Below are 4,322 nucleotides of genomic sequence, written 5' to 3'. Positions count from 1 at the left end.
TACTGATGCCTTTGTCCCACCCCCAGAGATTCTGATTTAAGTGTCTAGAGTATGTACTAAAGTGGGGATTTTTTTAAAAAGATTCCCAAGTGCTTCAAAAATGCATCAAGTTTGGAAACCACTGTCTGAACCTGCTGCAGCCTATTACCCACTTCTCTTTGTGTTTGCTAATAGAACCTTGATAATAGTCCCAGATGAGAAATCATGACTGGCCTAAAACAGTGGTTTTCAGTTCTGCTACCATTAGAATCATCTGGAGAGCTTTGACTATAAGGAAGCCTGGACTCCACCAACAAATTAAATCAGAACATCTAGGGGTGGGACCAGGAAACGGTATCTTTAAAAATGCTCTCCAAATGTTTTTAATGCACCACCAGGGTTGAGAGCCATTGGTGGAGGTCAGTGACTCTCAAAGTGTTTTTTAAAGTCCGGAAGCATCCGCATCAACTGAGATATTTAAGTAATACAAATTCTTAGGTCCAAACCCAGGCCTACTGAATCAGCATCTCTGTGGGTGGAGCCCAGCAATCAGTGTTTTAACAAGCCCTCCAGAGGATTTCAATGCTTGCTAGAGTTTGAGAAGCACTAGTCTAAGTCCATTATGATAAGCCTGTTCCCTGATTTCCCAGCCTTCCTTCAACAACAGGTGGCTATGTGACCCAGTTCAAGCCAATGCCACCCAGCAGAGTTCTACTGAGAAAAGGTGGTTTCTGGGAAAACTTTTGCTTTCTTGGTACAAGGGAACACACATCATGCACTTCTGCTTCTTCTTTCCTTACAGTCTTGGGGGTAGGTAGTCCGTGAAGCCTCAGCTGCCATTTTGGGACCATGAGCAAAACACACTTGTGGAAAGTCCAAGAAAATCACAGCGATGCTGCCCAATCAATACTAGCAGTAACCTACCCGCAGACTTCTAGTTATAAGAAAAACCCTATTTGTTTAAGCCATTGTTAGTAGAAATTTATGTTGCTTGCAGCTGAACAAAATCTTTATAGAGTCAAATTTCCAAGTACCTTTTACATGGAGAAAACTCAGAAGTGAACCCAATACTTTTACTTGGAGCCAGTAACACTAAATTTCAGGGAAGGTCGTCTTCTAATTGTGATATTCTAAACACTTCATCAGTAGATCCTAAACCTGGCTGCCTATCAGGATTACCTGAGGAAGCTTATCTTAAATGATTCGTGGACCTCACCCCAGATATACTGAATTTGAATCTCTCAAATTTGGACTGGGAGACTCTGTAACTTAACAAGGCAATTAGTATGCCCTCAGCTGACCCCAGTCCACAGCATGGCTGAGACTAGGGTGAGGCAAGTAAAGAGCCCAGGGTGCAAAATTTAAGGAGGCACTCACTCTCAGAGTTGTGCAAGCATAGGGTCAACAGTTGCATGTCCAGAGAGTAGACGCCTTCTTAAATTTTGTGTCCTAGGCACCTCATTTGGCCTCTTCCTAGCCTCCACCCTGATTCAGATAAGGTAGATGTAACAGGTGGTGCCAGTCATTTGTCATGACATGGTGGCAACCCCAGCCAAATATTCCTTTACAAAAATTCACTGATTGTTCCAACTGAATTTTTTTTTAGTGGTGGTTCCTGCATCATAAAGACATAGCCTATACTCTATAAATAATGATAATATGTAGTTTATTTTCAATTTAGGTTATGCATCTAGGTTTCAAATGACAACAATTTCCTTCTGAGTTGAAAAGTTACTACAGCACTGATTCAGTCCCGGTTCACCCACATAAAAACAGGAATGTGATCCTGAGAGAATATCACAATTAGAAGACGACCTTCCCTAAAATTTAGTGTTACTAGCTCCAAGTAAAAGTATTGGGTTCACTTCTGAGTTTTCTCCATGTAAAAGGTACTCGGAAATTTGACTCTGTATAAAGATTTGTTCAGCTGCAAGCAACATAAATTTCTACTAACAATGGCTTAAACAAATAGGGTTTTTCTTATAACTAGAAGTCTGCGGGTAGGTTACTGCTAGTATTGGGCAGCATCGCTGTGATTTTCTTGGACTTTCCACAAGTGTGTTTTATTTTAATTAGGTGAGTCAATAGGTGTCAGATATCAGCATGTTGGTGGCAGAATCCAGGGCTGCAGTCCTCATGTAGCTACTAAATAATCAAGTATTGGTTACTTGAATTAAAAGTGGAAACTAGTAGGTGTTGGTAAAAATGTGTTGAGCTTGGCTACTCCTGATTTCCAAAATCATTTTAGGACACATATATGCTGCAGTATCCCAGAAATAGAAGTGTGGGTAACTTAACCCAAAGTTGTGGTTTCTGTGTCCAGCCTGTGTTGGATGGTGTGTCAGCACCATGAATGCTGAAGAATCTCTGTGGACTGTCATTCTAGAGCTTCCTAAGAATGCCTCACTAGGGTTGGCAGAGAGGTAGGGGTGCTGGCCAGGCAGACGAAGGGAAGTCCACGGACGGCTTTGGCTGAAGCAGTGCCAAAGGCCAGGATAAAAGCTGTAGACCTGTTTAACTCCAGATTTTAGGGCTCTAGCTTTTGATTTTATAGATGTAGTACTGATGGGAATAGCTGGTGGTATGTAGCAGGAGGACAGCCTGAACAAAGTGAAATATACGAGGTTCCTCTCATCATCCCTCCCTACTTCTGCAGAGGTGGCATTAGAGCAACTTTCATCTTAATGTGACTGGTGAATACCCTAGCATCGGGCAGATATTTCACACATGCTTGCCAAAAATAATAACCACTCTTTTCTGCCCGATGGATGCTAGACACTCTGATTCTTCGATCTATGATTGTCCCTCAGGTCTATGGCAGCAGAAATAGATGTCCTACATCTTACCATGGAGAGGGAATTAGTTACAGTTCTACTGGTGAATCAGGAATTGAGTAACTCTCCTGGAGGCAGCTTCTGTACCTCCTTTCCTGACAGTCGTTAAAGCAGGCAAGGTGGCACTCAGCAGCAATTGACAAGGTGGAACTGAATTAAATCAACACCTGAATGGTCAGAGGGTTTAGAAGGAGCCAAAAATGTGTTTTCCAGCCAGGACGATTGAGAACCCACACCTGGTGCCAGAGTACAACACACAGGGGCCTGCCAGGGCACCCAGGCAGATATGCTATGCTCCTGGTATAGGGTGGGTGGAGGGGGTTCTGCCTGCAATGTCACACTCCTTTAAACACAGGTCGGGTGTTGCTACAAGATGCATCCTGAGGTACGAAGAGAAGAAATGACACAATGCCTGGGGCTTGTTTTAACATACTTCAATTTAAGAACTTCAGCAAAGAAAAATAATAAACGAGGCCAGATAAAGCAAATGTAGCAAAATTGTGATCATTATTGAATCTGGATGTTGGATAAATAGGGATTTTCTATTAGGGTAAACAGGATTATTCTATTGCCCCAATAAGACAAAAAGGAATAGAATAATTTTATGGCAAATAGGATTATTCTAATTGTTCTTATTTTGTGTATCTGAACACTTTCATAATTAAAAGTCTGTTTAAAAATTCCAATCAATCATTATAAAGCTTGTAAACCTCACATTAAGTTGATGTATGCCTTTAATACTACTCATTTCTTTCAGGTGACAGCAAGCAACAGGGAGCCAGAACTGCATGGAATTTGGTTTGAAATGTCCTCCTCACCCAGCCCCATCCACCACCACCTACTTGGGCTCAGAACCCTTATTTTTTAGTGAAAAGATGGCAGGACTGAGGCTTATGAAATCTGAACATGAGTTCTTGTTCATTCATTAATAGTGAGACCTGAAACAACTCACTTGCCTGCTTGGAAGCCTCCTTTCTTCCTCCGTAAAATGGGATGATCCTTTAATACCAGCTTTGCAGGTTATTGGAGAATCACACGAAATAACGTACACTGTGAAGTGTGAAGGCAGTGTTGGTTGTTATTAACACCAGCAGCCTGACCTTGAACCAGGCAACCAAATGCTCTGTCTCAGAGCCCTCATCTATGAGATGAGTGAGGGGATTACATCATGGTACACGGGCTCTGTGAGAACCACTTAGGAGGCATGTTAAAATTGAGATTCCAGGCCTGCTGTGGTTTAGATATTTGACCCTCCAAATGTCTTGTTGAAATTCAACCCCTAATATTAAAGGTAGGGCCTAACGGGAGGTGTCTGGGTCATGGGGGCCAATCCTTCATGAATGGCTTGGTGCCAGTTGATGAGGTAATGAGTGAATTCTTGCTCTATCAGTTACCATGACACTTGATTGTTTCCTCTCTGGCTATGTGACCTCTGCATACACCAGGTCCTCTTCCCCTTCTACCAAGAGCTTGTCCCATGGTGAGCTGAAGCCCTCACCAGAAGCAGAT

Source organism: Hylobates moloch, unplaced genomic scaffold (assembly GCF_009828535.3).
Source record: "Hylobates moloch isolate HMO894 unplaced genomic scaffold, HMol_V3 SCAFFOLD_43, whole genome shotgun sequence".
Classification (NCBI taxonomy): Eukaryota; Metazoa; Chordata; class Mammalia; order Primates; family Hylobatidae; genus Hylobates; species Hylobates moloch.
The sequence above is the reverse complement of the archived record's forward strand: the minus strand, read 5'-3'. Positions refer to the sequence as shown.